Here is a 24661-nt window from a genome sequence, read left to right as displayed (position 1 = left end):
TGTCTCCTGCAATGTCTCTTGTTTAACTGCCACTAGGGTGAACGTGCTTTGTATTGTTATAGGCCGGTGAAGTTTGGTCAAGCGGGGCTGTGATGGCACTAGTCTATTTTTATAAAAGGTACCCCCCCTTGGTGAAAACACATCCTTGTGGGGTTCTCTGTCTTGGAGTTGCTTCTCTGATATTCCACACGGATGATGTTTAAAAGCCTCTTGGTGATGATCTAAGTATACTGTATGTATAAAATCTTCATATATACGTAATGACTATATTTATTTTATCCTTATATGTACTTATTAACCTGGGTAGGTTAACACATACAAAAGTGTACGCACTCACACTATTCAATCATACTATTCCTTGAATTTTGTAGTTTGCAATAAAATTGCCTTGTATTGCAAGTGTTAGTCTTTTTTAAAGCCGTATCTGAACCTTAGTGTTAAAAACATATCCAATAAAATTACCAAATTCTCCTGTAAATAATTGTGCAAAGAGGGAACCATCATACCATTATAAAATACAAGTGAATTTTCCTGGGCCCATCCAGTATGTGGGTTACACGGCCTAATGGGGTGCATATGACTGACTATGCAGCAGGCCTGGCCTTCCTGCCAAAGTATAAAACAAAGGAGTATGGAGCACAAAATGCATATTGTGAAGAAGATTTTCATGGGCCCATCCAGTATGTGGGTTCCAAGGCCTAATGGGGAGCGTATGACTGACTATGCAGCAGGGCTCACCTTCCTGCCAGTGTATGAAACAAAGGAGTATGGAGCACAAAATGCATATTGTGAAGTGGATTTTCATGGGCACATCCATTATGTGGGTTCCAAGGCCTAATGGGGTGCATATGACTGACTATGCAGCAGGGCTCGCCTTGCTGCCAATGTGTAAAACAAAGGAGTATGGAGCACAAAATGCATATTGTGAAGTGGATTTTCATGGGCCTATCCACTATGTGGGTTCAAATGCTTATTGGGGTGCATATGAATTGGTAGCAGGGCAGGCCTTTTTCAGGACTCCCCCTGGACATCTTATGACAGGGGTATTGTGGTGGGTCGTAATTCTTGGCAGACCATCCACTCACAGCATAGGCTACAACAGCTTCTAGACCCACTGTTTCATAATGGCTCTGTAAAGGGACTCTGTCACCTGAATTTGGCGGGACTGGTTTTGGGTCATATGGGCGGAGTTTTCGGGTGTTTGATTCACCCTTTCTTTACCCGCTGGCTGCATGCTGGCTGCAATATTGGATTGAAGTTCATTCTCTGTCCTCCATAGTACACGCCTGCGCAAAGCAATCTTGCCTTGTGCAGGCATGTACTACGGAGGACAGAGAATGAACTTCAATCCAATATTGCAGCCAGCATGCAGCCAGCGGGTAAGGAAAGGGTGAATCAAACACCCGAAAACTCCGCCCATATGACCCAAAACCAGTCCCGCCAAATTCAGGTGACAGGTTCCCTTTAAGAAGATTAATGCCGCCTGATGCACCAGTAAAAATAGGCACTGTGACTTTAAGAGTCCCTCCTTCATAAATGAAACAAGATGGGTCTGCTTATGTGTCACACACCACATGGACAGCTAGGGGTGTTAAATGTTACAATGACATTTCCCAGTGAATGCATTTGTAGTTGTTGAAAGCAAAAATGCTGCGTCTGAACTAAGCCTAAGTGGGAGAGGAAATTGTTGGTCTGGGGTTAAATATTTGACCTTACAGACAAGTCATTAGCCTGCAAAGGATGTATCTTCTTGACATATTTCCAAGCAAAACCCGTTTTGGTTTCGTTTTCATGTGTTTTTTGTGGCACCGGGAAAAATGGCACGAATCTCTGAAAAAATGATTAAAGCTGTGAAGTAGGAGTCAGAAATGCTTCCAGGGGCGATCCCCATGATGTTCCTGTGTCATTTGAACAGTTTTTCCATCATTTTCAGACGTTTTTAGCCCTTAAAAGGACCCCCTGGGGGGATTGCGTTAAAAATACTCGGGTTTCCCATAGGCTTACATTGGGCTGGTTGTTCTGGCCGAGTACCCGAGTATTCCAATTTGCTTGACTCGAGCAACGAGCACCCAAGCATTTTAGTGCTCGCCCATCACTAATGGCTATCATTATGACAATGGTATTGATAGGGGCTCTGTGGTGGGAAGTGCTGTAGAAAACTGGAGATGAGGGAAGTCTGCAGAGACAAGATGTGAATATGAAATTAACATGATGTCTGAACAAGATGGAGATGAAAAGGGCTGAGAATAACTCCAATCATAGAAGATGTCACCTGAACGATACCTTGGTGTAAATATTATATGTGATAATGTCTATATTTAATTAGCTGTGTGATTCCTGAATGGGTTGCGTTCTGATGATTACAGGTAACAACTCGCAACATCTCCTCCACATATTGGGAGCTGCAGCTTGTCAAGATAAAAAAATATATGTGGCTGACCTGACATTGAGGGAACCTAAGAAGAGAGCGGTACATTGGAATTACCCAAGTCTGGAGGGTATTCAGGACAGGATGCCTTCTGGAGGAGTGATATATCACTGGCCAGGAGATCAGTGCAATGCTGTGAAGGCAGAGACCTCTTGGTGCAAAGTCTCTTGCCGACATGAGATCCTGGATCTGCACCCACTACAGGAGCACCCCATGTGGAGTGTGTCGGGACTTGCTTCCAGGCTGCATACATGTGGGGTGCGCTGGGAAAGACCTGGTGCACCCTTGCAATGAATGCGCCGTAAACCATGGCCACATGTGTCTGCGCATGGGCGGGACCCATGACGGATGTCCGGAGTTTCCCAATGACATAGAGCGCTGGAAACCACAGTGGCTGTCCAGGTTTGCATGTGCGCAGGGCTGGCCGAGGCTCCCTGCGCACAGCGTGCCAGATTCAGGTTACCCGGAAACCGGGAGGGGCTGGATGGAGGTGTGCCTGGGCCATCCTGGTATATAGGGGGATGATCCCGGGAGTTTACAGTGGCATTTTTGTGGCAGTCCAGTGAAATGGATATGCAGCAGCAGAAGCTACAAAGGCAGCAGCAGCAGCCACCACAGCAGCCACTACAACAACATCACCAGCAGCGCCATCACCAGGGGCGCAGCAGTCGAAGTCGGACAAGCAGCAAGACCAGCCTGAAGATTAAGGCAGGTCATGAGTCCACCTCCAGGGGAGAACGTTCTTCTCAACTGATCCAACCTTCATCTCCGGTATCCTAGATTGATCAACGGAATGGTGAGTGATCTACGTGAAAGTTCACAATATTAAATAGGTTCCTTTTCTCTATGTTTTTTTTTTTTTTTTTACTAGGAAAGGCCCCTGAAATATAACTCCAAGCAAAACAATAAAGAATGTGCTCTGTGCTGGGATGGGTTACCCAGCACTTATACAAAGAGACTATGTCCTGATTGCATACAGAGAACCATCTCGGAAGAATTCCCCAAGTTTGTTATGGACCTTAAGTCCTTTTTTAAATCCGAAATTCAGAATTCATTAAAACACCTAATGAAGCAGAAAGGGTAAAAAAGACCAAAACATCAGTCATCTGAATCCGAGGATTCAGTAATGTTAAAAAATAGAGAAGAGTCGGACTTATTTTCTGGCTCCTCCTCATCTTCCTCCTCTCATAGTGTCATGGGGGTAGGCCATGATTTCAAGCAGAAGACATAGACAGGATAGTCAGAGCAATCAGGTCAACTATGGGGATAGCCGATTCTAAGACCCCTAGAACAGTCCAGGACTTCATTTTCGGGGGCTTGGAACAGAACAAAATGGTGCTCTTTCCCGATCAATGACAAGATCAAAATACTCATTGATAGGGAATGGAAACAACCTTAGAGGAAAAGTCTGCAACCATTTTTGTCAAAAAGAAGATATCCGTTTGACAAGAAGGAAGCAGGCGCATGAGAGAAAACTCATAAAATTGATGTGGCAATAGCTAAATCAGCTAAAAAGTCTGCATTGCCCTTTGAAGACCCTGGGGGCTCTTAGGGACCCCCTGGACAAGAAGGCAGAGGTTTACTTAAAGCAGATATGGGGAAATTCAGAAGGGTCATTAAAACCAGTGATAGTGGTAACCCGCACAGCCAAATCCATGATGGTTTGGCTACAGGTAGGGTTGAGCGAAACGGATCGGACAAATTCAAAAATCGCCGACTTTCGGCAAAGTTGGGTTTCATGAAAAATGACCCGATCCTAGTGTGGGATCGGCCATGAGGTTGGCGATCTTCGCGCCAAAGTCGTGTTTCGTTTGACGCTTTCAGCGCCTTTTTTCAGCCAATGAAGGAGCACGTAGAATGAGGGCAGCGTGATGACATAGGTCTCGGTCCCCACCATCTTAGAGAAGGGCATGACAGTGATTGGCTTGCTTTCTGCGGCATTACAGGGGCTATAAAGGGGTGTGCACGCCGACCGCCATCTTACTTCTGCTGATCGTAGCATAGGGAGAGGTTGCCACAGCTGCATCAGAAGAAGGGATATAGTTAGGGAGGGAAGATTAAGCCCCGAAACTACTTGTGCTGTAGCGATTTCCACTGTCCAACACCACCATTTGTTTGCAGGGACAGTGGAGGCTATATTTTTGTGCATCAGCTCTGTAGCTTATTAGGCTGCCTTATAAGGCTCCCTGATAGCTGCATTGATGTTTGCACGCCGCTGTGCAAACCAACTGCTTTTTTAAAAGCAAAAATCCTGTTGCTCCTTTCTGCACAGTTATCTTGTTTATTTGTCCACACTTTTGTGTGCAGCAGTCCTTTTTATTGCTGCCATACTTTTCCTGAGATCATTGTAGGGAGATTGAAATTGTACTACAGTCCTTGTATTTTTTCATATATCTTCCAGCCACTTTCTGCCACTTACATTGTGTTGTGTTATGCACAGGGCCTGAGGTTTGGTTTAGTCTCCCCCCCAAAAAAGTGAGATTCAAATGATCACAAAGTGGATATATTTCAGTCCTGTTAGTTTGTGGTATATCAGCCAGCCACTTTCTGTCACTTACATTGTGTTGTGTTATGCACAGGGCCTGAGGTTTGGTTTAGTCTCCCCCCCAAAAAAGTGAGATTCAAATGATCACAAAGTGGATATATTTCAGTCCTGTTAGTTTGTGGTATATCAGCCAGCCACTGTCTGCCACTGACATTGTGTTGTTATATACACTGGGCCTAAGTTGTGCTTCAGTCTCCCACCCAAAAAAGGGGAGATTCAAATTCTCACAAAGTGGATATACTTCTGTCCTGTTAGTTTGTCGTACATCAGCCAGCCACTTTCTGCCACTTAGACAGCGTTGTTATATACACTGGGCCTAAGTTGTGGTTCAGTCTCCCCCAAAAAAAGGGGAGATTCAAATTCTCACAATGTGGATATACTTCTGTCCTGTTAGTTTGTCGTATATCAGCCAGCCACTTTCTGCCACTTAGATTGCGTTGTTATATACACTGGGCCTAAGTTGTGGTTCAAATAATAGATAAACGTGTGCACAACCTATGAGTGTCCAACGCCACCCATACACCGCGGAATCAGCCATCTATAAGGCTGCATCAGGAGACTCTCATTTAAATTGGCGCTGCACTCAGGAAATTATTGGCAGCATATATAGCCACTAGCATTCACCTCCATTCCAGTTCTTGTTACTGACGAAGGTCCCATGTGTGACCGAAACGTTTTGCTTGGGATACAATAAATCACCCGTTTTTCTTCTCACAACTAAGTTGAGTGCTGGGTTTTGTTATTGCTAAGTTGTGGTTCAGTCTCCCCAAAAAAAAGGCAGATTCAAATTCTCACAAAGTGCATATACTTCTGTCCTGTTAGTTTGTCGTATATCAGCCAGCCACTTTCAGCCACTTACATTGTGTTGTTTTTTGCACAGGGCCTGATTTTTTGTTCAGTCTCCCCCCCAAAAAAAAAAAAAGGGAGATTTAAAATCTCAACACGTTTATATACACCTTCTACCTTGTTTTACAGTACCATATAACGGTTGTTATTTTGGTTAGATTTTCCAAAAAATGAGGAAGTCAGGTGGAAGAGGCCGTGGGCGGTGGTTGAGAGCTGGTACTGATGGTGGTGGTGGTGCATCTGGTGGTAGTGGCAAAAGCACAATAGCACCTAAGGCTGGAGGTGTTGAGCCAGCATCATCGTCTGGCTACACAAGGCCTCGAAGGCTCCCTTATCTGGGAGTAGGAAAACGGCTTTTAAAGCCGGAGCAGCAGGAAAAAGTTTTGGCTTACCATGCTGACTCAGCCTCTAACTCTTTCGCTTCCTCTTCAGAAAGTTCCAAATATAAAAGCAGCGAGTCGTCAGTGGATGCTCCCAGTCAAGATGTTTCCTTGTGTCCTTCACCCAAACCAAAAGTGAAGGATGCGTCAGGCGACACTACAGGTTACTCCATGGAGCTCTTTACACATACCGTGCCTGGGTTAAAACGGGAAATTGTTAACTGCCCATTACAAGATGAATCGGACATGGAGTGCACTGATGCACAGCCACAGCTAGATTTTAATGCTGTTCCATTGACTCAGATCACTACATTGCCCTCACAGTGTACTGAGCCAGAATCTGACCCTGATGAGACTATGGTGCCCCATCCCGAATGCTTTAGCACCTTACATGGTGACACAGAGGAAGGTGCACATGACATTGAAGAGGAGGTGATAGATGACCCAGTTGTTGACCCTGATTGGCAGCCATTGGGGGAAGAGGGTGCCGCTGCCAGTAGCTCAGAAGTGGAGGAGGATGATCCGCAGCAGCCATCTACATCGCAACAGCTGTCATCTGGCAGGCCCGTATCAGGCCAAAATCGTTTGTCACAAACAAAAACAGTTTTAGGACAGCATGGCCATCCGGTGAAAGTAGCACAGCACGCAATGCCTGAAAAGGTATTTCATTCTAGGAAGAGTGCAGTGTGGCAATTTTTTAACCAAGATCCGAATGATCAGTCAAAAGTTATCTGTAAGAAATGATCAAAGACCTTTAGCAGAGGGAAGAATCTTCAAAATGTAAATACAACGTGCATGCTTAGACATTTAACCAGCATGCACTTGCAAGACTGGACTAAGTACCAAACGTCCCGTACCGTTGGTGCACCTGCTCAGAATGAAGGTAGTCAGCAACGCTACATTGCTTCCCTCACTGTAAGCCCACCGGTTAGGACACCACCAGCAGCAAATGGAGGTATCGTCGCAAGGCCAAAGCTGTCAGGGAATCACAAGGTTATCGGTAGGAAACACTGTATGTAGGCCAACATCGAGAATACCATCACCAACGCTCTCTCAATCCCCCATGTCCACCACCACCACCACTACCGCTAGTTCCACCTTATGCACCTCTCCAGTCCAGCTCACTCTACAAGAGACTCTCGTTAGGAAAAGAAAGTACTCATCCTCTCATCCGCTTACCCAGAGTTTGAACGCCCACATTGCTAGACTAATCTCGTTAGAGATGATGCCCTACCGGTTGGTTGAAAGTGAAGCTTTCAAAGCCCTGATGGCCTATGCAGTACCACGCTATGACCTACCCAGTCGACACTTCTTTGTGAGAAAAGCCAACCCAGCCCTCCACCAGCAAGTCAAAGACCGCATTGTCCATACACTGAGGCAATCAGTCAGTAGAAAGGTGCACTTCACAACAGATGCATGGACCGGTATGCATGGCCAGGGACATTACGTGTCCATCACGGCACACTGGGTTAATGTGGTGGATGCAGAGTCCACAGGGGACAGCCATAGTGGGACAGTGGTCTAAGACACAGTTGGCTGTAGGGGTTCACCATCCTTCCTCCTCCTCCTCCTGCAGAAGGGAAAGATCATTCAGAGAGCGCAGTCGCACGGCCACTCCATCCGCAGCTGCCAGTGTTGCACACGAGGTGTCCCATTATCGAACAGCTAGTGGAAAGCGTCAGCAGGCTGTGTTAGAAATGAAGTGTTTGGGCGACAACAGACACACCGCGGGAGTACTGGTCGAGTACTTGCAGCAACAAACTCAGTCATGGCTGGGAAGTGAACATCTTGAGGCAGGCATGGTAGTCAGTGATAACGGAAGGAATTTTATGGCTGCCATAGCCCTTTCAGAACTTAAACACATACCTTAGCAACAAAAAACCACAGATGAAGATACCGTACCCAAAACCTCCACCATGCTCACATCCCAAGTGGGGGAGCTACCCAGGGGGAGGTTTGATACCGTTAGTATAGATGGACACTCCTATCAATAGCAATAAAGAAGAAACCGTGGAGTTACAGTCCAAAAACCAAGTTTTATTCAACAATAATGGGCAACCATAGCCAGAACAGTATACAAAAATCCTAATTTAATTAAACACAACATATACCTGAAAAGGAGAGTAGAAGGTAGCAATAGATGGAAATACACACCACGTAGGTATTCCTGGCACCAATTGAGTATTAATAAAGTGCATAGTGCCATATAATAATTGGGAAAAGGATCAAATGGTATACTGGTACCCCTATAAATCTATACTTCACGGCTAAGTATACATATGAGTAGCCCTGCGCATAGGCTACGTGACCACTACATCCGGTCATTCATCATGAGCCAAAAAGAAGTAAAAAAGGAAGACACCATATAAAGTTACTAATGAACCTTACCCAAGGTGTGGTGGCCCCTACGTGGGTTATCCTGGCCACCAAACCTTGGGTAAGGCTAAATTAGGATTTTTGTATACTGTTCTGGCTATGGTTGCCCATTATTGTTGAATAAAACTTGGTTTTTGGACTGTAACTCCACGGTTTCTTCTTTATTGTTAAACACATACCTTGCTTGGCTCACACCTTGAACCTGGTGGTGTAGTGCTTCCTCAAAAATTATCCGGAGTTACCAGCCCTGCTCCTGAAGGTGCGAAGACTTTGCTCGCACATCCGCCGGTCACCGTACACTCCAGCCATATGCTCAACCATCAGCGATCGCTGAATCTTCCCCAGCCTAATAATCGACATTGCAACAAGGTGGAACTCCACACTGCACATGATTCAGAGGCTGTGCGAACAGAGGCGTGCTGTAATTAATTTGTGGGAGGATACACATACACAGGCGGGCAGTTGGATGGCAGACATGGAGTTGTCTGTTGTGCAGTGGTCGAAGCTCCAAGACCTCTGTCAAGTCCTTCAGTGTTTTGAGGAATGCACACGGCTGGTAAGTGCAGACGACACCATCACAAGCATGAGCATCCCACTAATGCGTCTGCTGATGCAAAGTTTGACGCCCATTAAGGAGCTGGCGTCTGCAGCCGAGGAGGAGGGAAGCCTTGATGGCAGTCAGCCATTGTCTGCTCAGGGAACTCTCCGGGATGAGGTGGCGGACGAAGAGGAGGAGGATGATGGAGGATGCTTCACAGGGGCAATAGAAACTGGTGGCGTTGCAAGGTCAGGTACAGGGTTTTTGCGGGACACAAGTGATGTTGATTTGCAAGAAAGTGCTCCTCAACCCAGCACAAGCAGTGAATTGACACCTGGAACATTGGCCCACATGGCTGAGTGTGCCTTTCGTATCCTAAAAAGGGACCCTGCATTATCAAAATGATGACCGATGACGATAACTGGTTGGCCTGCCTCCTGGATCCACGATACAAAGGAAAATTACAAAATATCATGCCACATGAGAACCTTGAGCAAATATTGGCTACCAAAAAAGCAACTCTTGTAGACTGTTTGGTTCAGGCATTCTCAGCACACAGTGGCGGTGATGGTTCTCCCACGAACCATAGGGGGCAACATGGCAGAGGTGTTAGAGGTGCATAAATCCGAAGTGGCGTTGGACAGAGGGGTTTTATGACCAGGTTGTGGAGTGATTTCGCAATGACCACTGACACGACAGGTAGTGCTGCATCGATTCAAAGTGACAGGAGACAGCATTTGTCCAGTATGGTTACGAACTACTTTTCCTCCCTTATCGATGTTCTCCCTCACAGGTCATTCCCCTTTGATTACTGGGCATCTAAAAGAGACACCTGGCCTGAATTGGCAGAATAAGTATTACAGAAGCTCGCTTGCCCTGCTTCTAGTGTGCTATCAGAAAGAGTCTTCAGTGCTGCTGGTTCAGTACTGACCGAAAAAAGGACACATCTGGCTACCCAGAATATTGATGATCTAACCTTCATTAAAATGAACCAATCATGGATTTCAAATTATTTTGCCCCACCTTCTCCTGCTGACACGTAGCTTGCCTGAAAAATGTCTTGCTTTTGGCCTCCTCTTACTGGCTTCTCCAATTCCGCCATTTGCAGCTCCTGAATGTCCACCATAGGCCATTTTTATACCTCCCTAAATGGGCTGACTCCCCCCACAGGGCCGTTGTCACCACTGGTGCAAGCACCCATGCGAGTGCCGTTTGCCTGGACAGGTGGGTGCGCCCACTCTTGGGCTACGTCACTGGCACAGGGTCCCTCATAGTACAATGAAGTGTCTCTGATGGTGGTGGTGCACAACCAACGTCAGACACACCATCGTAATATGAGGGGCCCAGTGCCAGTACCGCCGCCCATGAGAGAGTGTTCCCCCCCAGCTCGAACAGAGCTCTACCACTTGCAATACTTACCTCTCCCTGCTCCACCACTGTGCAGTCTGTGCTGTTAAATCATTCAATGGCACTGCCAATACAAATGTGTTGAAATGATAGATGATAGTTAAAATATACAGGGGCCCTGGCCTCCATTTAGACCAGTTAATACTTTGCGCCTACTACCACTGTCTGCTACTCAGCAGAGGAACCCACCCCAGTATCTAGCTATGCTGCCTGTTTAGTCCTGTTACCAATTTTGAACTGCATTTAGCCTACTTTATTATTTGGGCCTACTAACTGTGTCTGCACCACTCATTACAGTTGTCCTCCATTGAACAAAGCTATGCCGCCTGTTTAGTCCTGTTACCCCTGTTACCAATTTTGAACTGCATTTAGCCTACTCTTTTATTGTGGGCCTACAAACTGTGTCTGCGCCACTCATTACAGTTGTCCTCCACTGAACAAAGCTATGCCGCCTGTTTAGTCCTGTTACCAATTTTGAACTGCTTTTAGCCTACTTTTGTATTTGGCCCTACTAACTGTGTCTGCCCCACTCATTACAGTTGTCCTCCACTGAACAAAGCAATGCCGCCTGTTTAGTCCTGTTACCAATTTTGAACTGCATTTAGCCTACTTTTGTATTTAGGCCTACTAACTGTGTTTGCGCCACTCATTACAGTTGTCCTCCACTGAACAAAGCTATGCCGCCTATTTAGTCCTGTTACCAATTTTGAACTGCATTTAGCCTACTTTATTATTTGGGCCTATATCTGTGTTTCCTCCTCATCCTGCTCATTGCCCAGCCACTGCTAGATGAGTCTGCTGGTACATTGACCCTGACCACTACATTCCCCGTGCACTCTACACAGCCAGAATCTGACCCTGCTGAAAGTCAGGTTCCCCTTCCCGCATACTGTACCACCTTACACGGGGACAAAGAGGAAGGTGCAGATGAAAGTGCAGGCTCCTTCATCAGGTGGGGGGGCATACTCATTGGCGACGTCACTGGCACAGGGCCCCTCATAATATGCAAAAGTGTCTCTGGCAGTGGGAGGCACCACCCACCATCCAACACACCGCCGTACTATGAGGGGCCCTGTGCCAGTGTCAAGTGCCAACGAGTGGGCCCCCCTGCTTGCTCAGGATCACAGCACTTGCAAAGTTGAAATACTTACCTCTCCCTGCTCCACCGCCGTGACGTATTCCGCGTTTCCTGGGCCCATTAAAATCTTGAGCCAGCCCTACCCCCCACAACTTTAGCCAAATGACCCCCTGTTTTCAATGCCTAACTATTATTATAAAGTACCGTAAATTAAGATTGACAAGCTTAAGAAATAAGAATTGATGTTTTTGGCATTAAAATGGATACTGTAGGTGTTTTCCTGTCCTCCACTCACTGCCGACTTTGATTCCCCATTGACTTGCATTGGGTTTCGTGTTATTTTCAAAATAATCGGCTGATTTCACCCGACTAGAGTTGAGCATTCCGATACTGCAAGTATCGGGTATCGGCCGATATTTGCTGTATCAGAATTCCGATACCGAGTTCCGATATTTTTGTGATATCGGAAATCGGTATCGGAGTGTGCGGTGCGTATGGTTCCAAGGGTCTGGAGGAGAGGAAACTCTCCTTCAGGCCCTGGGATCCATATTAATGTAAAAAATAAAGAATAAAAATAAAAAATATGGCTATACTCACCCCTTCGAAGAACCCTGGCTGTCACCGCTGCGAGTGTCCGCCTCCGTTCGTGAGAATGTAGTGAGTGAAGGATCTTCGATGATGTCGCGGTCAGGTGAGCGGTCACGTGACCGCGACGTCATCGAAGGTCCTTCACTCTCTGCAATTCTCAGGAACAGAGGCGGACGCTTGCAGCGGTGACAGGCAGGGTCCTTCGGAGGGGTGAGTATAGCCATATTTTATATTTTTAATCTTTATTTTTTACATTAATATGGATCCCAGGGCCTGAAGGAGAGTTTCCTCTCCTTCAGACCCTGGGAACCATCGAGGATACATTCCGATATGTGTGTCCCATTGACTTGTATTGGTATCGGAACTCGGTATCGGCGAGATCCGATATTTTGCCGGTATCGGCCGATACCATCCGATACCGATACTTTCAAATATCAGAAAGTATCGCTCAACACTAGACCCGACCTTTGACAAAGTCGGGTTTCGCGAAACCCGACTCTATCCTAAAAAAGTAAAAGTCGCTCAATTCTAGTCAGCGTATTCCTCCAGAAACATGCCAATGAAAGTCTATGGGGGAGAGAAAGATATGGATTACACATGGATCATGCGTGTGACTTGCGAGAAATATGCACCGGTGTTCCATAGAAAAGCCGGTAATTCAGTGCAGTGTACAGTAAAATCACACTGACAAGTTAGAATAGAATAGATAAAATTAATATCTACACATAGTATAGTATAGGTAGATGTATATATATATATGTATGTGGGTGTCATATTCATATATATATATATATTCATATATATATATATTCATATATATATATATATTGTATTTAATACAGAGCCAGATAGCATAAAAGCCAGTAATTCAATTGCCGGCTTTTGCCATCTCCTTATCAAACCCGACAGGATATGAGTAATGGTTTACATACAGTAAACCATTTCATAGCCGTTATATTTTTACATATTCCTCACTAATGTTAGTACTTGGTGTGTGCAAAATTTGGGAGCTCTAGGTGTTAAAATAAAGGTTTAAATCATGGAATAAACTGGCGTGGGCTCCCACTCAATTTTCTCTGCCAGAGTGGGAAAGCCAGTGACTGAGGGCAGATATTAATAGCATAGAGAGGGACCATGGTTATTGCCTCCCTGGCTAAAAACGTCTGCCCCCAGCCACACCAGAAAAGGCACATCTGTAAGATGCTCCTGTTCTGGCACTTAGCCACTCTCTTCCCACTCCCGAGTAGCTGTGGGATATGGGGTAATAAGGGGTTAATGTCACCTTGCTCATGTAAGGTGACATTAAGCCTGCTTAATAATGGAGAGATGTCAAAAAGACACCTATCCATTATTAATCTAATAGTAATAAAGGGTTAAAAATACACACATATTATAAATAAAGTATTTAATGAAATAAATAAACACATGGGTTTTTAATATCTTTATTGTACGCTCAATCCAACTGACGACCCTCATTCTTCTGAAAAAAAAGGAAAATAAAAAAGCAACAGTATCCTATACCTGTCCGCCATACAGTCATGTCCCACGATGTAAATCCATCTAAAGGGGTTAAATACATTTACAACCAGGAGCCTGCTAATGCAGCTGCCCCTAGCTATACAAAATGGGGAATGAATGGAATGCAGCTTCGTTGACTTGCGGTGCCATCATAGAAGCTGCACTCCCATTCCCACGCTACAGTTGATATGAGTTTATGCCACCATGGGGCGCAGCTTCTATGACAGCACCGCAAGTCAACGAAGCTGCTTTTCATTCATTCCCCAGCTTTTACAGCCTGGGGCGGCTGCATTAGCAGGCTCCTGGTTGTAAATGTATTTAACCCCTTCATGTATATATGTTTTCATGAATATTTGAGTCCATGGATCCATTCTATGTCCATTTTGCAAGCCGTGTACGGATGCCATACGGATGACACACGGATAATTTTTGGAGAAAAAATTACATCCTCGCATTGAATATGGATCACTGTTCAGGAACTTTTCTGCATATCTTGACCATAAAAAACGGACCGTATTTTTATATGTTAGATATAAACAAAGGTACAACAAAGATGGCTGCGGCATTACAGTGCATAGCTAGCAATCCCTGCACTGTCATTAGCGCTCTAAAGAGCGCCAGAATTGCAGGGCGGAGACCCGAGCTCCCACCAAATAATCCGGGAAATACTCAGTGCTCGCCGAGTACACCGAGCATAGTGATACTGGGGCGAGTAATGAGTAGTGGTGAGCACATTCGCTCATCACTAATAATGTAGAAAGTTCTATTTTCTAAGATCATTTTGTGCCAAGATCTTGGACACAACTCAGGAGTCCTCGTCTCGCCTGACATTTCTGTGAACATAAATTGTAGCTTTTGAAAACAGAGTTAATTGAAAATTTCACAAATTGTACAAGGAGTCAATTTTATATGCATAATAGGGGATGAGGAGGAACTCAAACTCCTGGCAAAAATCTAAAAATTACACATACCAAGGGGATTATTACATTTTATTAGATTTTTTTAATGAGATTTGACTCAATGCATTTTGCACTTATCTCCCAGAAAAGAAATTGCTTTATTTTTTTTTACAAACCTTTACGACTAAAAGTAATTGCAGTGTAGTGGGTTAACTTAAAATACAGTTTCTCATTGATGGTAAAAGGTAAATTGTGAATACAAATGCAGTGAACTGTAGAAAAAAGTAAAACAAACTGGAAAAGCTGTAATAAAAGGCATCTAAGTGATGTAACATTGTTTATTCTTTAACATTTTGCTCTTTTGCTGACTGAATCATATTGAGATGGTATTACATAGTGTTTGCACTCGTTGGACCACACGTGATCAGATATTTATTTGCCAAAATATTAGCAAAAGTTCTTACATTACTTCTTGATTTTGTGCTGACTTCTCTGTGTTTAACCAATATAAAAAAAATTAACTAGCATTTATGATCTGTGGCAGTCTGATCTATGGGACCTTCACCGAATCTGAGAATGAAGGTGCTACTTCACTGATTCAATATTGCCTCACATTCTAAGATTTTCATAAAAAATATATCATCACTTTATAATATACTAATACTAACTCATACTGATTCATTATTAAATGTCTTTTAAATACAAATAATGCCAAGCTCTGCTTTATTAACATGTTTTAATCAGAAATATCCAGCTATAACTATAGAAAAATTTCATTATCATCAGAAATTAGCAATGAGTTTATTGAAGAATAGAAAGTCAACTTTAGGTGATAGCTAACAGTTTGGGTTTTTTTTTTACAGTTTTTTAGAAACATATAACTAAATTTTTTATACCAACATATTAAAGGGGTGGGCCAAATTATCACTGATTTTAATCCAAAAAGTCTCTCTATTTAATGTAAGAATCTAATGGATTTTTTTTTTTTTTTACTACTACTTGTTTGATGATGCTCCATTTGAGAATCCCCAGTGCATGCTGGGAGATTTAAACGTGATGTCATCAGGGGGAAAAGGCTGTGGTCACTGCTGCAGCCGCTGACCTCACCCTGAAACAAACAGTCATTGGTGAGGTCCGTTTCAGGGGTCTGGCTAGTACCTGCTCTACCTAGATACATCAGTTGTCAATTCTGATGTATGGTCAGTACAAGCTACCTTGTCACTGTGCAATATTACTTTTAATGCACAGTGACTCTGCACTCCCTTGCCAGCTCTGTTGAGAAGTGTCATAGGCCAGCAAGAGAGTGCACTGTTAGTGCACATTGTAAGGAGGGAACGCATCTAGTAGGAAAAAGCAGAGACCAAGTGACACCAGTTTTGGAGGCTAGGATGGTCTCTGCTCACTGTTTTCTCTCCTTACAATGCCCATTGACAGTGTTCTTTCTTGCTGGCTTGTAACTTCTTACTAGAGTCAGTGAGAGAGCACATGGTCATTATGCATTGAAAGTTGTATTGCACAGGGAAAAGGGAGCTTGTACTGAGCATATATCGGAATTGACAATCAACTCATGCTCATCAACTCATGACAATCAACTCATGGCGGCCTCGACCAATCAGAGACGCGGGATTTCCAGGACAGACAGAAAGACATACAGACAGACGGAAAAACCCTTAGACAATTATATATATAGATTACATTGTACTGCCATATAGGTCTTACATAATGCCGCCAGATATATCTATTACATAATACTGTAATATGCACCGCACGTAATGTTGCCATATATATATATTTTACATACTGCTGCCATATAGATCAAACATGATGCCACCATATAATATATATTTTTTACATAATGCTGCCATATAGACCACACTTGATGCCGCTAATTATTATGTGTGACCTGTATGATGGCATTATGTGTGATCTATATGACAGTATTATATGTGATATGTATGGTTGTATATTATGTTTGATCAGTATGGTGCAATAATATAAGAACTATATGACAGGATTATATGAGAACTGTATTGTGGGATTATGTGTGATCTATCTATGTGGCAGTATTATGTGAGAATTATATGGTGGTTTTATGTGTGATCTATATGGCGGTATTATGTGTGATCTGTATGTCAGTATTATATTCAGAAAGCGGACCATTCTATGGTGGTTCTGGCTGAGCACCTGCACGCGGGTCTGGGGTAATAGAGGGGACAGCATGACCTCCAGTTAGGTGCAGTCAGGGGAGGGCTGGTGAGGTAGCTGAAGAGAGGGGTCTCATTTTTATCGTTACTATATGGCTACATTTCCTTCCCAGCGTCACCCCAACTGCGCCTGTTGCCTCGCTTTCACACATCGCCAGGACAGGATCTGAGGAGGGGAATGGGGTCTTTGCATGCAAAGTCTGGATCAGAACAGGCCATCAATCCTCAGAAATGTTTCCTGGATTTCTGTGGAGCAGACAAGCAGACTGCCCATCCATGTGTATAAGAGACAGCGCTCTATGTACAATCCCTGGCTGCTCCGGGCACCAAACAGGGTCCCCCCCATAGACCAGCACACTGCTCTCCTGAAATACTCTGCGCTGCTGTCACCCTGCTCCCTCCACCACATATCTCCCAGAATCCTTGCTGCCTGCCATCCTCTGAAACTGTCTACTTGTCAGTACAACTTTGCAATCACCAACAAAATGGCTGCTCACTGGGTTCCTGAATATCATCCTCTTATCCCTTAGCAAACACCCAGAAGGGGAGGAGAGGAGACATCACACACGTCAGCAGACTCCGCCCATAATTACTGCAGTGCTGTAATGTGAGCTAGTTGTACACTAGGTTTTTCTGAAATTTCAGCAGCTGCTCCCCCTAGTGTTTAAAAGTGGAAATTCAAAAACTTTTCAAATTATTTTTCATATTTTACTAAATTATAAACAAATGATAATATTTTTTAAGAAAATGTAATCATTAATTCTTTACATTTTTACAATTTCTGAAAAATAATTTTTTTTGATGGCACCTTCCCTTTAAATGCCGCTGTCAAACGCAGACAGCGACATTTAACCGGCGCTTCTGGCCATCGGGCCGGAAAAGAGCGCATCGCCGACCCCCGTCACATGATCGGGGGTCAGCGGTACTTCTGCATAGTAACCATAGAGGTCCTTGACACCTCTATGGTTACTGATGCTGGTTTGCTGTGAGCGCCACCCTGTGGTCAGCGTTCATAGCAAGCCCACAATTCAGCTACATAGCAGCGAGATGATCTCCCGGCATCTGTCTCACCGCGCAGAGAAAGGATCCAGCGTATCTGACCCAGATGTGGTTGGAGCGCTTCCGAGGGAAGGGTCGGGGAGGCAGGGAACGTGGCACCAGATTTAAAAATGGTATGTATAGTATATCTGGCGTGTGCATCATGTCGTCGCCGGCTAATGAAGCGCACTCTCCGTGGTAGCGGTATGGCCAGCCAGCCAGTAGAGGTGGTAGTGCTGAAGTAGCAGTGCAAAGAGCACCAAAAGCAGCAGTGGATGTCCCAGAGAACAGCGATCCTTGAACAGGGGACATCAAGGTAGAGAGTATAAACTACCTGGATCCCGAGTGGCACCCCCGCCTCCAGAACCAGTACCGTTGAGCTTCACTGGGTGAGTGTAAATATTTCTATACCTATTAAGCTGACCTATTCCTTCTATAAACTCCTCTTTCCTAGACTAAGAAAAGAACACATAAAGCCAAACATAAGGAATGTGCCTTATGTATGCAGCCCGTTCCAGGCTCATATATTATAAAAAACTATACCCAGATTGCATTAGTCAGACCTTACAGGAAGAAAAAGTGATGATGCCCACGGATATCAGAGCCATAATTACAGAAGAAATTCAGGCTTTGGGACAGTCCAGCACTATGAGAGGGCAAACTAGCAGTAGATTTATTACTCCAGCTACGAGTTCAGATTCTGATGAGTTTCAATGTCAATCCTCTGATTCCCCAAGGTCACAGTCAAGTTCTTCAGAGTATGAAGGTTGTTTCTGCCTCCCTATTAACAGCATTGATAATTTAATAAAATCCATCAGAAATACGATGGGATGTCCTGACACGAAAGGAATCTAAATACGCACAGAACAGAATGATCCCTCGACTAGTGCAGAAAAAATGCAGAACCTTTCCAGTAATTTCCCCCATAAAAGAACTAATGAAAAAGGAGTGGGATAGACAGAACAAATGGGGGGTTTTGCCATCATCCTCCAAGACGCTTTAACCCTTTAGTGATGAAGAGCTAACTACCTGGTCTAAGGTCCCAAAAGGTAGATGTTGCAGTGGCATCCACATCAAAACAATCAGTGTTTCCAGTGGAGGATACGGGAGTTTTGCCAGATCTTCTGGACCGTAAAGCGGAAAACATGCGGAAAACATGCGTAAAAGATCATGGGAGGCCAACACAGGGGCATTCAAACCAGCCATTTGTAGTACATGTATGGCTAGGTCATTACTAGTCTGGATAGATCAATTGGAAGAACAAATCAAGGGGAAAGTAACAAGAGAAAAAATTCTACCTACTATTCCATTAATTAAAGAAGCTGTAGCATTTTTGGTAGTTGCATTTCTTCAGATTCCCTGCGTCTAGCAGCCAGGTCAGCCGGCTTAGTGAACACAGCCCGGCGAGCACACTGGTTAAAGAGCTGAAAAGGGGACGTACAGTCAAAATCATAACTTTGTGCAATCCAGTGCTAGGGTGAGTTCCTGTTTGGAAAGACACTAGATGATCTGCTAACCAAAGCAGGAGACAGAAAGAAAGGATTCCCTAATGAGTCTCTTCCTTCCTGCAGGAGAGTGTTTAGAAGACGACTGTTTAATAGGGGTAAGACATATGAACCCCAGAAAGATCATTGGGAGACAAGAGACACAAAGCAGAAAGGTGCCTTGTTTGGTGGACCCTTTGCAGCGAAGCTTAATAAGTACTGTTAATCCTCCAGTGGGTGGTAGACTAAATTTTTTTTTACAAAAATGGAAAAACATAACATCAAGTCAGTGGATCCTTGACCTAGTAAGCTTTTGGTTAAAACTGGAATTTTCACAAATTCCCCAGCATTCATTTATAGTAACATCTCTTAGAGGGCCGGAACAACAGAAGGCTCCTGAATCGGAGGTTTTAACCCTACTGTCCAAAAGTGTTTTGGTAGAGGTCCCAAGAGATCAGGAAGGAAGGGGATTTTATTCCCCATTATTCGTGGTCGTAAAACCTGATGGTTCATTCCGAACCATTATAAATATAAGAAATTAAATTCCTTTCTGTATAATAGTACCTTTAAAATGTAATCCATCAGGTCTACTAACAAACTTGTGTTTCCTAGATGTGTGATAGGAGGAGTAGACTTGAAAGATACCTACTACCATCTTCCCATACATACCAAGCACCAACAGTACTCAAGAGTGGCAATCAACCTGACGGGCCAGATCTGTCACTTCCAATATACGGTCTTTCGGTGGCTCCTCGTGTATTTACAAAAGTCATGCTAGAGGTGATGGCTTACCTACATCAACAGGATACGTTAATTGTGCCCTACCTAGTTTATTTTTTTCTGGTGGAAAAATCTGTCTCTCAGTGTAAGGATCGTCTATCTAATAAGATTTCATCCTTGCAAGAGTTAGGATGGATCGTCAATTTCAGAAAATCCAGACTGGTTCCGGAAACCTTCCAGTCCTTCCTAGGACTACATCTGATTCCGTAAGTCAGAGGTGTCTTCTCCCAGAATCCAAGAAATCAACTATAATTTCAAAAGTTAGGTTAGGAAGGAAGAACCCTAAGATGTCACTGAGGGAGGCCATGTCGCTATTGGGATCCCTTACCTCATGTATTCCAGCAGTCCTATGGGCCCAATATCATACCAGAACCTTACAACATGAAATTTTATGTGCACAGGAATATTCACAGGGGCGCCTGGGCAGGAATATAACTTTTTCTCATAGTGTATTGGAATATTTTTCTGGTCTGGTGGCTTGATAGAGACCATCTTTCCAGAGGAGTGCCGTGGATAATAGAGCCTTCCAAAATACCACTGACGCCAGTCCTTCGGGATGGAGCGCCCATATGGAGGATAGCCTAGGACAGGATCGCTGGAACTCTGAAGAGTTAAATTCTTCTAATTGGAAGAAATTAAAGGCGGTTAGTCATGCTTTGAATCATTTCCTTTCACAGATTCAAGGGACCCATGTAAGAATCCTATACCACCACAGTAGCATATGTAAACCACCAAGGCAGAATGCATTCGGAAAAACTAATGTCAATAACCGAGGATATTTTTCAGCTGGCAGAAGTACATCTACTTTCCCTGACGGCCTCCCATATCAGAGGAGTGGAAAATACAAAAGCCGACTTTCTCAGTCGAAGCATGCTTTGCCAGGGGAAATGGGCTCTCAATGGCCACATATTCAAAAATATAGTGGACTTATGGGGTCTCCCACAAATAGATCTGTTTGCCACCAGGGAAAACAGACAGGTACAAAGATTCACCTCCCTAAACAAGATAGATCGGTCAGACATGCTGGACTCTCTTCAGTTTCCGTGTAAGTTTGATATAGCATATGCTTTCCCTCCAATGACTCTAATTTCGCTGGTGCTCAGTAAAATCAGGAGGGAGAGACCCTGGTTCTCTTGTCTTTGAGCCATGTCAGTATGCAACCCCTGGATTCTTCCATCAGACCCGAGGTTGCTCTCTCAAGATCCATTCTTCCACCCTCAAGTGAAGGGCCTGCATTTGACGGCGTGGAACTTGAGAGGCAGCTATTAAGTTTAATAGGGTTCTCTAATGATCTTGTTAATACACTTTTGCTGAATAGGAAAGAATCTATCTACTACATTAATATATAGCAGAGTGTGGAGAAAATATGTAAAACTTCCATATGGAACCTTTCGCTAGAGAAGTCCCAATTTTAGCCATCCTGGAATTTTTACAAAAAGTTCGACAGCTGGATTTATCAGTGAGCATTTTAAAGGTCCAGATTTCAGCTCGTCCTGCAAAAAAAACAAGCCCTCACAAGGCCATATTGATGAAAAAAATAACAAAGTTATGGCTCTGAAAGAAGGGGAACAAAAAAACGCAAAAAAAATCCAAAGGTTTTGAAAGGGTTAAAGGAGCACTCATAAAACATTTTATCTTCTTAATATATTGCAATCATTATATTATATAGCACTGTGTACTTACAATTGCTCATTTTGCCCTTCTACCTAGTTAATTCTTCTGTTTTCGATTAGGTATATAGCATCACGTCATTAAAAAATGACTAGCTGAATCATTTTAACCCATTTCTGACATTAGACGTACTATCCCGTCGAGGTGGGGTGGGCCCCTATGACCACCGACGGGATAGTACGTCATACGCGATCGGCCGCGCTCCCCCCTATCGCAGCTGACATCCGGCACTATGTGCCAGGAGCGGTCACGGACCGCTCCCGGCACATTAACCCCGGCACACCGGGATCAAACATGATCGCGATGTGCCGGCGGTACAGGGAAGCATCGCGCGGGGAGGGGGCTCCCTGCGGGCTTCCCTGAGCCCCCCGCAGCAACGCGATGTGATCGCGTTGCTGCGAGGGTCTCACTACCTCCCTCCCTGCTCCAGGCCCGTATCCAAGATGGCCGCAGCATCCGGGTCCTGCAGGGAGGGAGGTGGCTTCACAGAGCCTGCTCAGAGCAGGTACTGTGAAGCCTGCAGCACTGTAAGTCAGATCGGTGATCTGACAGAGTGCTGTGCAAACTGTCAGGTCATCGATCTGTGATGTCCCCCCCTGGGGCAAAGTAAAAAAGTTTTTAAAAAAACTTCTAAATGTGTAAAAAAAAAAAAAAAAAAAAATATTCCTAAATAATGAACATATATATATATATATATATATATATTATTCCGATAAATACATTTCTTTATCTAAATTAAAAAAAAAACAATAAAAGTACACATATTTAGTATTGCCGCGTCCGTAACGGCCCGACCTATAAAACTGGCCCACTAGTTAACCCCTTCAGTAAACACCGTAAGAAAAAAAAAAACGAGGCAAAAAAACACGCTTTATTATCATACCACCGAACAAAAAGTGGAATAACACGCGATCAAAAAAACTGATATAAATAACCATGGTACCGCTGAAAGCGTCATCTTGTCACGCAAAAAAGGAGCTGCCATACAGCATCATCAGCAAAAAAATAAAAAAGTTATAGTCCTGAGAATAAAGCGATGCAAAAATAATTATTTTTTCTATAAAATAGTTTTTATCGTATTAAAGCGCCAAAACATAAAATAATGATATAAGTGAGGTATCGATGTAATCGTACTGACCCGAAGAATAAAACTGCTTCATCAATTTTACCAAACGCGGAACGGTATAAACGCCTCCCCCAAAAGAAATTCATGAATAGCTGGTTTTTGGTCATTCTGCCTCACAAAAATCGGAATAAAAAGCGATCAAAAAATTTCACATGCCCGAAAATGTTACCAATAAAAATGTCAACTCGTCCCGCAAAAAACAAGACCTCACATGACTCTGTGGACCAAAATATGGAAAAATTATAGCTCTCAAAATGTGGTAACGCAAAAAATATTTTTTGCAATAAAAAGCGTCTTTCAGTGTGTGACGGCTGCCAATCATAAAAATCCGCTAAAAAACCCGCTATAAAAGTAAATCAAACCCCCCTTTATCACCCCCTTAGTTAGGGAAAAATTAAAAATATATATTTATTTCCATTTTCCCGTTAGGGTTAGGGCTAGGATTAGGGCTAGGGTTAGGGTTAGGGCTATGGTTAGGGCTAGGGCTAGGGTTAGGGCTAGGTTAGGACTAGGGTTAGGGTTAGGGCTAGGGTTAGGGTTAGGGCTAGGGTTAGGGTTAAGGCTACAGTAAGGGTTGGGGCTAAAGTTAGGGTTAGGGTTGGGGCTAAAGTTACGGTTAGGGTTTAGATTACATTTACAGTTGGGAATAGGGTTGAGATTACGGTTAGGGGTGTGTCAGGGTTAGAGGTGTGGTTAGGGTTACTGTTGGGATTAGGGTTAGGGGTGTGTTTGGATTAGGGTTTCAGTTATAATTGGGGGGTTTCCACTGTTTAGGCACAACAGGGGCTCTCCAAACGCGACATGGCGTCCAATCTCAATTCCAACCAATTCTGCGTTGAAAAAGTAAAACAGTGCTCCTTCCCTTCCGAGCTCTCCCATGTGCCCAAACAGGGGTTTACCCCAACATATGTAGTATCATCGTACTCAGGACAAATAGGACAACAAGTTTTGGGGTCCAATTTCTCCTGTTACCCTTGGGAAAATACAAAACTGGGGGCAAAAATATAATTTTGTGGAAAAAAAAAAGATTTTTTATTTTCACGGCTCTGCGTTATAAACTGTAGTGAAACACATGGGGGTTCAAAGTTCTCACTACACATCTAGATAAGTTCCCTGGGGGGTCTAGTTTCCAATATGGGGTCACTTGTGGGGGGTTTCTACTGTTTAGGTACATTAGGGGCTCTGCAAATGCAATGTGACACCTGCAGACCATTCCATCTAAGTCTGCATTCCAAATGGAGCTCCTTCCCTTCCAAGCCCTCCCATGCACCCAAACAGTGTTCCCCCCCCCCCCACATATGTGGTATCAGCGCACTCAGGACAAATTGGACAACAAATTTTGGGGTCCAATTTCTCCTGTTACCCTCGGGAAAATACAAAACTGGGGGCTAAAAAAATAATTTTGGGGGGAAAGTTTTTATTTTTTATTTTCACGGCTCTGCGTTACAAACTGTAATGAAACACTTGGGGGTTCAAAGCTCTCACAACACATCTAGATGAGTTCCTTAGGGGGTCTAGTTTCCAATATGGGGTCACTTGTGGGGGTTTCTACTGTTTAGGTACATTAGGGGCTCTGCAAACACAATGTGACACCTGCAGACCATTCCATCTAAGTCTGCATTCCAAATGGAGCTCCTTCCCTTCCAAGCCCTCCCATGCACCCAAACAGTGGTCCCCCCCCCACATATGTGGTATCAGCGCACTCAGGACAAATTGGACAACAAATTTTGGGGTCCAATTTCTCCTGTTACCCTC

The sequence above is a fragment of the Ranitomeya imitator genome, chromosome 3, assembly GCF_032444005.1.
Source record: "Ranitomeya imitator isolate aRanImi1 chromosome 3, aRanImi1.pri, whole genome shotgun sequence".
In the NCBI taxonomy this organism is placed as follows: Eukaryota; Metazoa; Chordata; class Amphibia; order Anura; family Dendrobatidae; genus Ranitomeya; species Ranitomeya imitator.
Note: the sequence above shows the minus strand (reverse complement) of the source record.